Source organism: Meles meles, chromosome 3 (genome assembly GCF_922984935.1).
Source record: "Meles meles chromosome 3, mMelMel3.1 paternal haplotype, whole genome shotgun sequence".
Classification (NCBI taxonomy): Eukaryota; Metazoa; Chordata; class Mammalia; order Carnivora; family Mustelidae; genus Meles; species Meles meles.
Window position 1 is genome coordinate 134,215,666 of NC_060068.1, and position 17,307 is coordinate 134,232,972.

The following is a 17,307-nucleotide window of genomic DNA, read 5'->3' on the forward strand; positions in this document are numbered from 1 at the left end:
CTTGTGCATGATGCTCCCCTCATCACCATGTGATAGAGCCTGCTCACTATGGGTGGGTTTTGTTGGGGGAGATTTCACATTTGTCTTGAATTTTTGGCTGACCAGTGGTACCTTTGAGAGAACTGGAGGAAACCGGATAAAAATTTGAATCAAGGAAAATGAATAGCACTCAAAGGAGCCACAGGCTAGATTGAATGTACATCTGAATGTGTCTGTACTACATGTATATATAATGTATACATCCTTCCATCCATTGATTCATCCATCTATCTGTCCATCCTTCTGTCTATCCAGCCATCTATCTATCCTCAGTCCATCCATCCATCTATTCATCTTTCATCAGTCCATCCATCCAACCATCCATCCAAGAAACAATGATTGAGACTATACTGGATACCAATCACCATTCTAGATTTTCTCTTATCTCCTCCAAATTAAACTCTAGACCCATTTCCCCACTTCACTTTATGGTTTGCTACATCAGCAGGATTCTTTTAAAAACAAATTACAAATTACTACTCAATTGCCTGATTTTTTTCTAAGGGCCATGAGCTGTCCATGACATAATTCATAAGGTAGAAAACTCCTTTCCCTGCCAGCATTCTAATTTAATAAACACATCACTATCATTATTTTTGCCTGTTTTTTTCTGCACTTAAGGAATACACAAACTGTACTTTTTATTAATTAACCAGATGTAACACTCTAAGAAGGGATTCTTCACCACATCCAGTTTTACAGTCTTTTTAAAGTAAACCATCATCTTTCAAAAGCTGCTTCTTTATGGTTTCATTAGTGCTAAGATGGATGGATATTACTTTTTTGCAGGAGGCCATTTGAAACACCTGCTCATGATTACATTCCTAGTTCCATTCCTGTACTTAAAATTATTCTGATCCTCATTTTACAGTAATGTTGCCTTTTTAATACCCTTGGAGTCACTTAAGGCATTGTATTACTAGAAGTATTTAGGGGAAAGGAGGAAGAAAAACTAGGTAAATACTCAGTGAGCACAATTTGGAAAGCTGTGGTTTAAAAACTGAAGTCTTGTTTTCCACTGTGGCTTGGTTAGTTGCAATGGTTACTGTCTTGTCCAAAGACAGACTTAACTGTCAGTTTGAAATCTACCAGTCACGGGTTCACAGTTCCAAAATGGGCTCCAAATGCAGACACAGCCAGCTCCCATTCCTGCCTTTTGGGAAGGCAGTGACAGACCACATGACGTCATGCAAATAATCTCCACCAGAAAACAAACAAACAAAAAAACACAGCACAAACCAAGAGAAACCACCTGCCAGAAGGACACCTTTAGAGCCTAGAGGCCAGGAACATTATTTTGAATTATAATGCGGATGAAAGAATCTTGAGGTAGGAGCCAGGAAACCTAAATTCAGTTTTTCAGTTTCACCTCTGGCCTTTATGTCACCTTGGGCAGGTCATCTTACCTTTGGGGATCCTTCATCTTCTTCTTGGTAAAATGAAGGTGATGATCTGTAGGGGGAATTAAAAAAAAGAAAGTGTGTGTCTTGAGTGGGGGCAGGTCATGTACATAGGGGAAGTAGGCTGGATGGAAACTGCAGAAGAAGGGCAAGTATGCGTTCTGCCCTCCTGCAGCCCTAGACAGTGGAGGCCAAAGCGACTGAGAGTCCCTGGGGACAGATGTTCTAGCTTGGCAAGAATTAAAACTCCTAATTTTTAATTGTTGGTAACTAATTACACAACTTTTAAACCCTCTGAAGGGGGAAATGTCACTTAGGAAGAAGACAGCCATAGGCTAACAGGTTGAGATCTTCAGACCAGAACACCTCTAGGTTTCCGCCCAACTCAAAAATATTTTTGCTTCTACATGTACGTATTAATATTTCAAGTGGGATATCATGTTATTCTAAGTTTTAGAGGCAATGTTTTATTCCTCTTCTCCAGTTCACCAGTCTGCAAGGGGCCATGTGATTATTAACATATTGTTCAAGAAAATGGTGACATTTCTCTGTTCATAAATGGTTAAGCATCACTGGTGGTCTGGGTGTGTCCTATCTTCTTCAGTTAGGGGGGCTCACAGTCACCAATGCCTTACTTCATTTCTCTCCAGGAGAATAAAAAGGGTAGATAGCTTGAGGTGCCTTGTAATGACAATACATAGAAATCTACTTCTCTGAACACATGAATCAACCAGCCACACAAAACCACCCACTCATTTAGACACTTCAAGCTGATACATAAATATCTACTCAGCAAAGGGTAACTCCTAGGCTCTTTCATTAGGGATGTGTGGGAGTGAACTTAGATGATAATGCATGTTGATTTGGGGGTTATGGTAATACCTAACCTTGCCACTGAAAAAGCCTGTTTGAAACTGCCCTGTTTAAGACTTCCAGAACCAAGTCCCTACCCTTCAGTCACTCTACTTCCTCACCCCTACCTCAGACAGCCACTACTCATTGAGACTGCTAGATATTTTCACCTCGTAGGTAACCTGTAGGAGCCTTCGTTTTTCCTCATTCTGGGCTTTTTACCAGCTCATTTACAGGTAGCCTGAATTATTTTGAGCAACCCTGCCCATCTCTATTTATATCCTGCTTGTCAGACAGTTGGAGGAAAGTTCCCTTTCGTAGCTCATCTTTCTGCATATAAGTAGAAAAAGAGACCACGCTTTACACTCATGCATACACTCATCCCTGTGTGACCCACAGACCTCCAAACCTCCAAGCTCAAATCACAGCCCCTGTATTTCAAGTGGGAGAGTTGACAAAGGTAAATTCATTGCACAGAATCTTGCATGGTCCAAAGAGGGTGAATCCTGGCATCCTGTAGCTCATGGTAGTTGCTCTCCCCTGTTTTTCCTTCATTCATAAATACTGAGATTTTCTTTGGCTGAATATTTATGGGAGAGTTTAGGCTAGTGAGGTTTCATCTTTAAGCAAGCAATCACTTTATGGAAGACGTGCACTGTGGAGACAGGTAGAGTCAGAAGGTGACTACTCGCAGGATTTCAGTTTTTGAGAAGCCTGGGCTTGGAGCCAAAGCTGCAGAACCATCCCCACCCACGGGAATGTGCCGTCCGAACTTATGCATCTGCCCTAACTTCCCGTCACTTGGGCAAATTCCTGGGGACCCTATGCTGGGGATCTTTAAAGACTTGGGAGTGTTGATATTGTTATTATTGTTCTCTCGAGTTTCAGGTTGTGTTTACTTGAATTTAAGGCCAATTGGGGCATCAGTTTCTCTATTTTCTCCCCTTGTGGCAAAATGCGGTGCCCTCACAGAGCTACAGTGCGGGGACCCTGTCAGCTTTCATGCGCTAACACTTTATTATCTAATGATCTAATATGCAACAAGGCAAAGTGCCGGCGCTCATCATTCTGACATAGAATGCCGGGAGAAGTGACTAAATTACTTTATGTACCATTAGCGCTAGCAGCTATGGTGAACTCACCGGCAGCATTTATGCAAATGTCTGTGAATACACTCTAGTGGCTTTGTCAGGAAGCCTTCTGACAAGCAGTTTAAATGCTCATTTTTTCCAGGGGACTTTTTTTTTTTTTTTTTTTTTTTTGGCATGCATGTGTTTTATCCCTTCCCCTCTTCTGCCTCCCTCCACTCTCTCGCTTTTTGGGGCTGTTGGAGGACATGCCTCCTCCATGATCTCTGGGAAATCTGAGTGGGTCACAGAGCTCAGCTAGTCGTCAGTAGGCCACCCTCTCCAGTGTTTTTCATACTTAGGTTCTTTTTAAAATATCACTACGAATTTGTAAAATCATCATGTTTATTTGAACAATCAGTTTCTAGATGGTGGACGTTTTAATGTTCACAAGTTCTGACCTGAGGTCTTACTTAGTTTCTTATTTTTCAAATATAGATCTTTTAAAACATCCCTGCTTTTTAAAATTGGGAATAAAGCACAATTTAGTTTTTGTGGGCATCAGGTACAAATGAATTAAATTTCCCTTCAAGGTGGTTATACAGATAAAGGTGTGAAGTATAAATGTGCCAGGATGCCACAATAAAACAAATCTACAAAAGTGGGCTTTGGTCAAACTAAAAGTACTTTGTAGAATAGAGTTTGGCGATAGAATCCCTGGGCCCATCTTCTTGCTGTAATTACGGCATCAGAGAAGTAGAATCAGATTTTCCCCACCACCAGTTAGTTCTGACCTCTCCATTGTAGTGTCCCCTTCCAGCTGTCCCTGACAATATGGTGTTATTCTTGTTCTTTAGCATTTGACCTTCTTTAATCCTTTTGCACCAGACAGAAGCAGATTTTGCTTCTGTTGGTTGCCCCTGGGTATCCAACCCTGTGCCCAGCTGCACTTAAATTTTTTGTTTTATGGACATGCAGAGAAAGATGATTCAGGCTTGGGGAGATTACTCCAAACTGAGAGACAGCATGGAGGTTCCCATAGAAAGGAGAGGCCCCCTCTTCTCCCTTCTGTGTAATGAGGCCCTAAGATGTGGCTAGTAGGCATCAATCAGTTGGACCTAACAGAGGGAGGGGAGGCTATCTGATGGAAGAACTGGATTTCCGACCCGATTCTGCCATGAACTAGCTGTGTGACTCTGGGCCGGTTACTTGGCTTCCATGGCCTCCGTTTGCTATGTGTTCAATGAAAGCAAGGTTGGGTCATCTCTAGACCACCTTTTAACACACACGATTTTGGGCACTCAGAATTGAAGCTGTTGACACATGCCTCCCCTCATCCAGAGGTGCCTTTGGAGAAACAGGGCTTCAGGGGAACAAAGAAATGCACTGGCTATTTCTGGTATAGTACTTTCTTTGGCTTTCTAGCCAAGGAATAAGGTGTCAGTAAGGTGGACTTACAGTCATTCCTTCCTTCACTCACTCCTTCTAAGCATCCAGTATAGGCCAGACACCAAACTCAGGTATGATAGCACAAGGCAGATGCAGTCCCTGTCTTTACAGAGTTTATGATGTAAAGAGAGAAGAAAGATATTAAGCACAGCTTACGAGCAACTCATGGGAGTTCTGTATAAAAGGAGTGGGGAGGAGTGAGGGGTCAGGGAAGACTTCCTTGAGGAAATCCCATTTATGCCAAAACCTAAGAGCTGAGTAAGTTTTTACCAGGTTAAAGGGACAGACACAAATTTATGACAAGAGGGGACAGCATGTGCAAAGGCTGTTTTGCTTAGGTGAGTTCAAGGAGCGCAGGGGAGACTGGGATGACTCCTGTTGCTCCCAGTCACAGGGAGGATGGCAGGAGTTGAGGCTCAGAGAGCCTCTGAGAACCAGATTAGGCTGGTCCACGTGAGATGCTCGGACCATGGTCCGTGGCAATTGTGAAATGGTGTTGGGGGCCAAGCAGGGCTTTGATGAACTCATTTTCAATTACATGGACTCCAAGTGTGTCATGAAAGCCCAGGGCAAGATCACTCTGAGTTGCTTATAACTTTGCTCTTCCCTGCCAGTCCTTGGAAGCTCACCAGGGAGTTAGCTGTGCCGGGGAGGGCTCCCCTGGATCGCTCCTCATTCTATCAATAGTGCAAGTGTTCAAAATAGGAAGAAAGTCAAACATTTTGAGAGTCCTTTATCCAGATGGTTTTGGCTTATCGATTTACTTTTTGCATAAGTAGCCTAAAAAGAGTTTGCCTATTGACTTCTTTTGAACTTGTAGAGACTTTCTTAAGGCCTTTCGAATGGAGGGCTGCATGTGGCCTATGAAAGTATATTATTTGTCTAACCCCAACAAACGAAAACTGGATAAGTGAATGGGAACTAAACAACAAAGAGAAACATACCAACCCAATTTATCTCTCCTCCCTCACTATGGTGAGAGCTCATGCCACGTGAAGAGTCATTGAAAGTATAGAAGGTCGTCTAACACATCCCCTCCTTTCCCAGAGAAAGAAACCAAGACCTAGTGATGAGATGTAATCTTCTCACATTCACATAGTTTCTGTCAGACTCCATTTAGTGCTCTTCATCCATGGTATGCTCTTGGGCAAGTGCGAATTTCGGGGGGGGGGGGGGGGTGGGCGGGCATAGCTTTATGGTTGCTGGATCAAACAAAAAGTTGGGTGACTTGGGGTCCCACCCTGATGCCTTTCCAGTTCAGGTTGGCGTAGTCTTGCAACAGTCTCTCTGGGATTCCGAAGATCCTGAGAGGAAGGTCTGGAACATCTCTCCAGCTTCCTGACAGAAACGTGCTTTCAAAACACAAGGGCCAAGAATGAACAATACAGAACTTTACACTTAGACCGGTTTGGGTGCAGAACTCCAGCAGGGCCTACTGGGCAAGAGCATTTTGGTGAAGGGTCCACGTTACCATAGATAAATACTGATTTCGTGCTTTGTTATGTAGAGTGGCACATTACATCTTATCAATTGATTTTCCTATTTGAAAAAGCAAGACAGATGAAAGGACAGAACATTAGGGCTAAGAATATCCAGATGTGTCACAGAAGTAGAGCAAAGAGGGGCCCGATTTTCAAGAATCAAATCGGGTCTTTTTCTCTGAGCAGTGGGGAAGTTGTCTTTTGTCTTCCCTTGCAATAAAAAAGGACGTGGCAAGAAGTCGAGATAATAAATAAAGACGTGAGCGAACACTGATTTTCAGTGTATACCCAGAGTAATCCATAGAGTGGGTAACACCAGAAATCTTAATGTTGGGGACTCGATAGCCAGCAAGCACTCAGTGTCAGGTGGATGAAAGAGTTTGGGAGTCACAGGTCATTGCGAAGCAGGTGATCTGTGTTATCCTTATTTGAATCTGACCCCACACACAGCACTGCCGGCAAAGTAAAAATACTGCTCAGAATTTGCTGCCCTGCTTGGTGGTGAGCAGGCCAGGGGGTGGTGTGTAGTAGTAGTATTGCACTTGTTGATATTTGAGGGCCCTCATCAGCTATCATTTATGGAGCGGTTACTCTGTGCTGGTACCGTAGTCATTATGTTACTTACATCATAAAATCCTTCAACAAATCTCATGAGCTCTAATGATTATTATTCCCATTTTTAATATAATGTAAAATATAATATAATACAATATAATCCCATTTCTCATCCCATAGAGAAGAAAACTGGGATTTCGAGAGGGTCAGTAACTTACCCAAAGCCCCAGAACAAATTAGAATCAGACCCGGGGCTCCACCCCTGGTCTACCTACCAACATAATTGTGCATATTAATAGTACTAAGAATAAGGACAGTAAGCCTCACTGAGCTCTTCCTTTGCTTGGCACGTGATGCTAGAGGCACCCCTTGTCAAGATGAGGAAACAGATTCAAGAGAAGTAGAATACATTTCCCAGAGTTGCACCGCAAATAAGTAGTATTTATCTAAGGTTCAAACACGGAGAGCCTGACTTTGGAGTCTGTACTTTCAGCCACTTGCTCTGTATATTATGCTAAAACTCTTTCCATTTCTTATCCCACTGTTCTTACTTTTCCTCAGTACAAGGAAGGCATTTATGCTGGTATCTTAAATAGACCTTTCAAAAGTTAGCCCAGAGCATATCTTTTTTTCTTTTTAATGGCATACTGTGTATGTTTACCTTACAGCTTATTTTCTTTTTTTTTTTTTATTTTCCTTCAATAACCTATTTTTCCCATGGCTGTACCACATTCTGCTAGTCAAATAAAAAAAAAACAACACGCATTTTATTTGATGACTGGTATGTTTTCTATGGGGCTGGCAAGATAAGAAGGAGGCTGATAATATTTTATTTATTTGCAAGAATGTTCTAACTCATCTCTGCAGAAATCATTTGTTGACCATATGAGTTCCTTGGCATGTATACAAGGTAGAGAAAAAGGAGACCAGGGGAAAGCTGTGAGACCATGAGTTAAAGGACTATTGGGATACTAACAGTCTCCTTGTTAAGGTACTGAAGGATTACTAAACCTCTTGCTACAAATAACATGGGAAACTGATATGGATTTTCTTATATGAATTTCTTGGCAAACCCATCAACTTTGGGAAATGTCCAGTATTTGGTATTTTGAATGACCTAATAAATGAGTGAGCCACACCTATCTTATTTTAATGAACACAAAGCATGTGGGGAGGACCATGGTGGGAGGCAAGGAGGGAGGCTTTCTGCTTATATCTTGGACCACAATGACAGAATTTTTAAAAACCTATTGTTTTTGTCTTATATTTGGCTACAAAATCATTATATTTCCAATTGTGCTTACTTGCATAATTGATTGTTCCAAACAGGAACGTCACTCACTTGAGAATTTCAGAGGATTCAAGTGATATGAACATGCAAATGAAAGCTTCTGTGTACTGGTCATTAATCTTTTTAAGAGGAGATATTTAGGGTCAGTGGCCAAGAGTGGGTTTGAAATACTTTTGTTTGGACATTTTTACTTATACATTCAGAAATCAATAAAAACTGAGTCTGCCTCTACCTTTCTTCAGGACCTCAAGTATGTACTTTGATTTCCTCATCAGTTAAAGGAGGAAGTTAGTAGATTCCTTCAAGTCCTGATGATTTGTTGTTTGAATCCAGCTGATTGTTAGAAACGTCTCCTATCCCTGAGGTGTTAGACACACCTGGTGAGTGGCCACCACAATGCCAAGGTGATGGTTATTCCACAGGATAGATCTAAGGCCAACTTCCCTTCACCTTGAGCATTTCTGCAAGAGGTTAACAGTGGGTTCCGGGAGGCCTGGAAAAGTCCCCAAGTGTGTCGCATACACCATCGCTTAGGTAGCTCTCCCCTGACATTCTTCTCTCTGAATTTCTTCAGATGAGGTGCTACCGTTGAGTCCGTTGAATGGTTAGCAGTGAGCTTCTAGAGTAGGTTTCCCATGCAGTATGTGTGAAGATTTTAGGTGATGAGGGGGAAAACACTACCAAAAAATTTTTTTTCTAAAGAGTTAACATGTCTATCCTGATGCATAAGCAAGTAAGCAAACAAACAAAAACATGGCACGCCAAAGTCGTGATCTCAGTTGTCATTGCTTAGGACAAGACTGAATTTAAAGAAAAAGAAAATCTAAACAAAAATAGCGGCTAGATTAATTAGTTAATATTAAGGAGGTCATAGCATAAGGGATACTGGGATGGGACAAAGTCAGGACTGAAGTTTGAGAAAGTGTTTTAGAGGGCTTAAGGGTTGGGGAAGTAATAATTCTTTCAAGTCATCACGAAACAGGGTAGGACCCTGGGAAACAAATTAAAAAAAAAATTTTTTTTTTAAGAAAAACTTTTTAGTTCAGTTTACCATTAGAATATGTTTACTGTCCTCGTACAATTTTAAAAATCAAAATGTTTCCCAAGCTGTTAATTCTGTTTTTATTTTTAAACAAGTAGTGTCTACATGTCAGAGGGTAGAAATTCGTGTGGAAAGGAGGATTTGAGTCAAGGGAGACAATCAGCCAGGGTCCACCCAGGCAGCACATTATGATAATATATACGGAACCAGCTGGACACTGAGCAAAGCTGACATTGTGTTGTCAGGGGCAGAATCGCCCATCAATTTCCGAGATAGAATTTGAGTTCAAATGACAGAAAGAGCAGCAACTGTGTTGAAACTGATGCATGGGGGAGGGGGTGGGCCGGCAGGAACCAGCCAGGCCTAAAGACAGGAAGTGCTGGTACCTCCGGAAGGGGGTGGCTCTGTTTTCTCATCTGGCTGCTACCCTTCCTTCTAACCTTAACATCTGTCAGCAAGGCCCACCTGGGCCTTTGCATGATTAGAGACCACTGCAGGGGGAGCTTACTGGTGCTAATTTTAGCCCCCAAGAGCATAGAGTCCCTGCTGCTGGACTGGGGGCCATATCAGCCTTGGAAAATTAGGAAAACAGATTCGAAGGAGCCGCTCCTTATCCATTTAGGAAGCCCAATGTGGATGTACCGATGATTGTTAAGGACAAGGGGAAGAGTTGTCAACTTTTAAACTACTCTGTTTACTTCCTTCCTATCCTAACAACTCCAGTGATTCTTCTCTATCTTATTCCCTCATTCATCCATTCATCTATTTAACATATGCTTATTGATTGACTACTATTGTATTAGACAATAGAGATGCACAGGTGAACAAGGCAAGGGCAGCTCTTGACATTTTGAGGTATATAGTCCTGTGTGTGTGTGTGTGTGTGTGTGTGTGTGTGTGTGTGTGTGTGTAAATATTATGTAAATAATTGCAAAAAATAATTAATTTAAATTACTTAAATTGCAATGATGGTAAGCACTAAAAAAGGAAAATGGAGACTTCTCAGAGAGCTTTAAACAAAGGGACTCAGCCAAGTCTGAAGAAATCAGGGATACTTTTAAAATTTAAAAAACAAATGAGTAGCATTTTGTCAAGTGAAGAGGAAAGAGCAATTTTGGCGGAGGGAGAATTGTGTCCAAATTCCATGTGGGGACAAAGTATTAGATGCTTAGGAGAGGCTAACAGGGAAGGTGAGCTAGTCTGAGATCCATTCTTTGAAAAAATAACTTTGAGAGTTTTCTGTAGGTTGGTTTCTCTTTGACTTGGAGATATGGGTCCAATGCATTTTCTTAACCACAGGTTAACAGAACTATTTGCCCAGTAAAATGCTAGCTTTAGACACTGTTTTGAGTGATGATGGTTTTGCTGTTATGATAGGGACCCTTGAGCATTGCCCACCCATTAGGTTCAGTGCTTAAAGCCCTTTGTACCATCTCTTTTAATACTCTTAACTACCATAGGAGGGCACTACTATTATTCTCTCCATTTAGCAAATGAGGGAAACTGAGGTCATCCTTCAAAGATTTGGCTGTGGCCAAATAGAAAAATGTTTGGTTTTTGCATCTGTAGCATTTGGACCTCCAACTAGCTGACACAAGGCAGTTATCACCACTGTTCTTTCCCACTGTTTAGTCAATGCTAATCTCCTCGCATTGGACTTCAGAAGTGGAGAGAAATTCTACTGCTATTTGATCATGTAATATAATACCTGCTTCAATTGAAGCAAATTGATGACGTTACTCAAAGGCAAATTGAAAAGCCAGATCTGTACTAAATCCCCAGGGTTTGTTAGCTGGCATGTGCAGTGATATATGGGAAGGTGCTTTTCTGGGTTAAGATAAAAAAAATCCTGGTATCACGTCACACTATCAGGCACCCCATCTTAATCTCCCTGTGCCAGCCCTGCAACTTGAAATACTCAGCGGAGAGAAATGAAACTTTATAGAAATTAGGTGGTCATCATCCTTATCAGATGAATATGATTCCATCAGTATGATTTTAGCATCTTCAGAAAAAAAGAGATTTACCTGGAGAGGAGCAAGAGAGAGTCTGAGACGTGGATTGTAGGACTTTTCTGCCAGTCTGCCTTGGGCAAGTTGGCTGTGAGATGGCCTAGTAATTAAAATCCTGCTTAAACATATGCTGCCAATCAGTCATAGTAGAGGCACCGACATGGGAAACCAGACGGTAACCAGAGAAGGAAAAGGAAAGTGAAACACAAAAGTAACACTCTAGAGCCCACAGGGTGCAGAAATAGATCTGAATTGGACGAATACTTATCTGACCACTAAGCATGAAAGCGGAACCCAAGTACTAATATATTTTTACCCCAATCTCCAAAATTAATCAATATTGTATATGTGAACATATGCTCCTGGGTTTCTGGGTTATTTAATTGATCGTTGTAATCAGAAGAACACCAGTTACTCAAACCCACATTCTCTGCCCGTAGTTCTGGGGAGACATGCGGCAGGAGAACACGGGGAATAGAGGCGCAGACAATGTCAGCTGTAGGACCTCTCTTCAACACATCAGTTTCTCTCATTGACCTTGGGACAAAGCAAGAAAAATTTCAAGAGACAAGCATATGCAAATATGTACAAATAGCAATAGACTTTGGCTGTTATTTAGGAGAATGATTAAAATTTATGTGGTTGGTACCAACTGAGAACTTTCTTTAATTATTATTTGTCTACTACTTTTATGGGCACAGATCAGAATCCGACAGATGCTGAGCACCTACTTTGTGCAGGGCCTGAGGCAGATGTTTTTAGGTATATTATGTGTGGGACTATGGATGAGGGGACTCTGTCCCAGGAGTTCCAATGTATTTTATCGTTTCTTTGTCGAGAAGGAAAATACAGTTTTGGTCGTTCTTTGCTAAAATCTTCTGGCTGAATCATCAAAACAGCTGTGCCCTTCCAGTAACTATTATGAGCAACAAATCAATAAAGTCAGACCTCAGATTCCTCTACCTTTCAACTTTGGCAGAATCCTAGAAACTCTTCTTGATTTGGTTACTGAAAGCCTGTGGAATTCAATCCTTGTTGCTCAAAAGGAAAAAAAAAGTTGGGGAAAATGTTATTAAGGTACTATTTTAAGATAACCTATTTAGCCAGTGAACTTTTATTATTTTCTTTGTATGTGCAAAATTCTATAATAAACACTGCTGAGATGGATAATGTCCAGATTGAAAATGAAAGTTAAGGGGAACTGCTCTACACTTTAACAATGTCAGTTCCCATAGTGCTGCTACACTCATATTTGATGTTCAGACTCTGACTGTGTGTTTAGTAGCCCAACTTGTAACAATAGAAACGCTTCTAAGCCTGGAAGTCTGGCAGTATTTCCAGTGTTCCTGTATTTAAATTGGCACCTGTGGTATTATATTAGGATGCCATTTTTTGAACTTGGAAATAGAAGAAGGTAGAGAGAGATTTTACTATAATTCATATGTGGGGCTGAGTCTTAGGGGGAAAATAACTTTACTTGGAAATAGAGTAGTAATATTCTGTAAAGTTAATAAATATCTACACTCTATCTTGGGAATAGGAATTGCACAACTAAGATTTTATGGGACTTTGGCTGTAGCATTTACATGATTGAAATGAATGTTTTAGCCAAACTGAGCATAAATTTCAGATAAATACCAAAATTGAAGGGGAGTTTGGGTGTTTTAAATATTTGACTTTATCAACCAGTGTGGACTCTCAAGAGTCTCAAATTCAAGAGAGTCTCTCAAATTCAGTTACCTCATTTGTAAAGTGGAATTTAGAATTACATCTTCTTGCCTGCTCTTCAGGGTTGACATTAAGAATAATTGAGATAATGCATGGGCAAACCCTTTGAAGACTTCACAGTGCTAGTTAATTTTCAGGTACTGGTTAAGTGCAGAGTACTGTCTCCCCAGTTTGTGACTGAATGAGGTCCCTGCCTGCAGGGGATGTGTTGACTGTTGGGTTTATTGGCATTCATATGTATAGTCCCAGCTCTGCACGTTCATACATATCAAGTTAAAAGTTCAAGGGAAAGTACTCGGACAAATGAATGGGGAAGATATGAAGTTCACCAAGGAGCATTTGGTAGGCTGGGCTAGGAAGAGACGGTTTCATGCCGAAGACCTTTATGTCTTTATGAAGACCTAAGTCTTTATGATAGAGCACTGTTTGGGTGGAGTCTTCCTGAAAAAGAAATGATGGAAATGGGCAAAGCATGTTTGAAGAGCCCGTCGTCTCGTCTTCGTTTTCTTTCTCCTTATATTCCCATTCCTCATCCTGCAACATCTCATCTTTTCCATTCTCTCTCACATTTACTCATTGCTTTCTCCATGCAGAGCCCAGCACACATGGATTAAGTTATTTAAACCTCACAACAACTTCATGAGATGGCTTCTCATAAAATTGTTACCCCCAATTAAAGTGATAGAAACTGAGGCTTGTGAAAAGTAATTTACCCAAGGGAAGCTGTGATGTGAGCTGAGGCCTTCCGAACCCAGAGCCAGAGGTCCCAACTGCTGCCAAGTCCTGCTTCCAGTTTGGGAGAAATGGGGAATGAGGTTGGAAGGGGAGAATTGGCCAGACTCACGAGGGCGGACTTGGTCCTGTAGGCTCGGGGGAAACAGAAAGCTTTCGAGCAGAGCAGTAACATTCTGAAAACTGGCACGTGAGGAAGGTTAATCTGGGTTTTTGGTATGTAGACAAGATTTACCACATAATTAATAATCCGAGAGTAGAAATGAATGACAAACAGGCAAGCATGAGTGTTTGCTCTTTGCAGTCCAGATTGAACAGCCCAGACTCCAAGGAGTAATTTTTGAGGAAGTTGAGTCAGTCAATCTGTCCCCCTCTACTTTGCTCCTCTGTCTGGATACATTTGATGATACACATTCCGGTGCTTGTGACGTCACTGATCATCACCACGGAAACATCTGGGCTATAACAAAACACTGGAGTGCAGCGTCCCTGAATGTGTCAGGGAGGAGAGGAAACTGGCTCCAAACGATAAGGCTCGCAATAACAAAAATTCAGTCAAATACGTGAGCAGTAGCAGCCTTGGTCATGAAGAGAAATAGAAGCATTACCATTCTGAGAAGCCCAGAGCAGGAGTTGTGCATTACTAAAGGCTGGGCAAGGTTGATTTTGAGATGCTGCTCACATTCAAAACACAGTTTCCTTAAAAACTCACTCTCTATGCTGCCTTGCATGATGACAATAGAAATCCTTTAGGACCTGAGAGCTCATCTCTCAAACTGCAGATAGAAAACCTTCTACACAGCTGGGGTAGGCTAGCTGGGTGGGGTCTTGCATGTTGTTATGGGAGACGCCTCTAACCATCAGAGGCAGAATGGGCAGTGGCTGTGGTGTGGGTTTATTGTTCATGAGCCAGTGGCAGTATTAGTTGTTGGGAGTTGAGTTGTAGTTGAGGAAATTAATAACTAAAAGGTGATTCTGGGCCCTTCAGAATTTTAGAAGGTACATACTTGGGTATCACATCATGGACTCAATCTAGCTTGAAGCCATATTTAGGTTTGGGTCGCATGGTGCTTTCAGAAACTATGTATTTGTTGCTTTTATAATCAAAAATAAGGAGATGTTACCTAAACATGAAGTTTTGCAAATTCTCTTTATATTCAGAAGAGCTGGCAGGGTTGGACCCCTGTTTTCAAATGGCACCACTTAGGTCAGACAGAGAAGTTGGGTCCCTTTTGGGTGGGGCAGACACTAATTCATGGCTAGCCACATTCCATACCTCTCCCATGGTGTCGTCCCTTGCCCATCTGAGTTACTTTCCTGCTTGGCTCTGGGAGGATTTGATTTTGTGATCACTGTTGAAGAGATTAGAGATTAATTATTCCTAGCACAGGTCCTGGCATAGGAAAGGTAGCTCCTAAATGGTAGCTCTGGTTGTTCTTTATCAATTATAGGCTCAGTTATTTAAACTCGCTCCTCAGATCAGTGCTGTTCAACAGAACTTTCTGTGATGATGGACAGGTTCTGTCTCTGTGCTGTCCGAGATGATGGTCACCAGGCCCATGTAGCTATCAACCACATGAAATGTGGCTAGTATGACCAAGAAGTAATTTCTACTTTTATTGAATTTTTAGTTAATTAAAAATTATTTCAGTAGCAGCATATGGCTAGTGACTACCATATTGGGCAAAAGCAGGCTTCAGTAATGAGATTGAACATCCAGTGTACTCATTTACAATAAAATGTGGCGAGTAGACAACTAGGGCCGTGTGTTCGTTTTACAAGAGATGACTTATACTGAGCTTCATCACCTGCTTCCTGAAAGGGAGATACCTTTTACCTCCTGACTCTAATTCTTGCTAAAAACATATGCCAAAGACATATGTTGTATAAGACGTCATATGTACATTTATACCAATATACGTAAGTAAGTCACCTTAAGCTCGAATGCAAAGTTTCACTGCTCTCTGCCCTCTGGCTGTCCAGTCAAGAGTACTGTGTAAACCTAATAACTAGGCCTGTGTGTGGAAGAGCCTGAGTTTTTTGATGAGCTGCTGGCCCCTGCCATTCGTATTGACACAGAGCCAAGAGCCAGTGTAACCAAGGGGATCATGGAAAGCACTGGAGCCCTCCTCAACTGCTAGAGGGATCTCACATCTTAAGACTCAGGCTCAGAGGGCTGCAGTCTCTTGCGTTTCCATCACAAGCCTATGTGGACCACATCTAAGGATCCTAATGATTGCATTGCCATAAACCAGCCACAAAGGAGGATTCTGAAAGATCCTTCTTTTACACCACTAATTCATTCATTTGCATGTTGTTTGCTTCACTGAGCCCAGCAGTCACAACCCTCCCTTTTCCTTTGTCACAGGGTTGGAAACCCCAGAACCATCTATCAGGCTCTGGCTTACGGTTACTTACTGGCCTCTGCCCTGAAACTTGCCCCAGCCAACTTTTCCAGCTGAAAAATAAGTAACTTCACCTCTTCTGGGGAGGTACGCACAGGAGAGCAAAATAAACGCTAGCCTGTTTCATTCATGACGAAAACTCTGAGTTACAAACCCCTACCGTTAAAAGAGCCTCCTCGCAGGCACAGAAATCCTAGAGAAGATGACAGAAATGGCTGGGGTCGCTAATTTTATCAAATGATGACGAATACCAATCTTCTTGTAATGGAAAGAAAATACATGAATATATTCTGCTTGGATCATTCATCCAGTTGAAAGTGTGTCTCATCTTTTCTCACAGTCAGATGCTGCAGAGAGGATACCTAGTCGATATTTATGGGCAAATATCAGTGTAAACCCCGTGTTATGACAGTGTATTGAATGAATCCTAGAATTCACTAGGAAAAAGACTAAATAAACCCTCAAATAACAAGGACAAGAGAGCCTCCATAGTTTTAAATTCCTTCTTAGGAAAATTCTTTGCAAAAAATGTTTTCTAGAAAAAGACCAAGCTGATATCAACTGAGACTAACTAATGAAATGTTAAATTATCTGCACACAGATATGTTTTCAATGTTGCATTTAGTCCGGCTCCCAGACACAAGGAGGCTAAAAATTCATATTCAGATAAGGAAAGGCAAACCTTGGCGAACAGATGGAGCAGAGTTCAGCATAAAGGTTTAATCCTATCAGGCCGATTCCTGTATGACCATCTGGATAATCCAGCACACACATTCAAGGCCTGTTAAAAATACGACTCTAGCCAAGATTAACATCACAGATTTTCCACTAGACTTGCTCGTATTTGACTTTATGATTTTCCAGGCCCAGGAAGATTGCCTGCAAATAAAGACTTGAGTATTCCTTGAAGAAGCACTTCCATGTTACTTTTTTTTTTTTAACCTGAAAATTGTTTCCTCTTTGTACAATATTGGCTGTCCATTTTGGAAAGTTAATTTCATTTCCCTTTCTTCCCTAGCTTTCATATCTCGAACTTTTCTTACAACAGGATAATAAGGAGAATTGAGCTAAAAATAATTTTGTGCGTGAAAGTTCTCCTTGTCAGGAAGAAAAGAGTTATTTACTTATTATATAATCAGAGGCAAGTGAACTTACTATTGTTGCAACAAATACCAGAATTGGATCCATGCATAATTCATTTTGAGGATTTTCCCACCTTCCACGATAATTTCCCCCCCTGCCCCAGTGGTGTGG

At 41.4% G+C, this 17,307-nt stretch overlaps 1 protein-coding gene across 6 annotated transcripts in view; it reads left to right on the forward strand.

Moving 5' to 3' along the window:
• EBF1 (EBF transcription factor 1) overlaps positions 1–17,307 on the forward strand; it is a 387,643-nt gene that overhangs the window by 263,209 nt on the left and 107,127 nt on the right. The gene's annotated exons all lie outside the window — the stretch shown is intronic.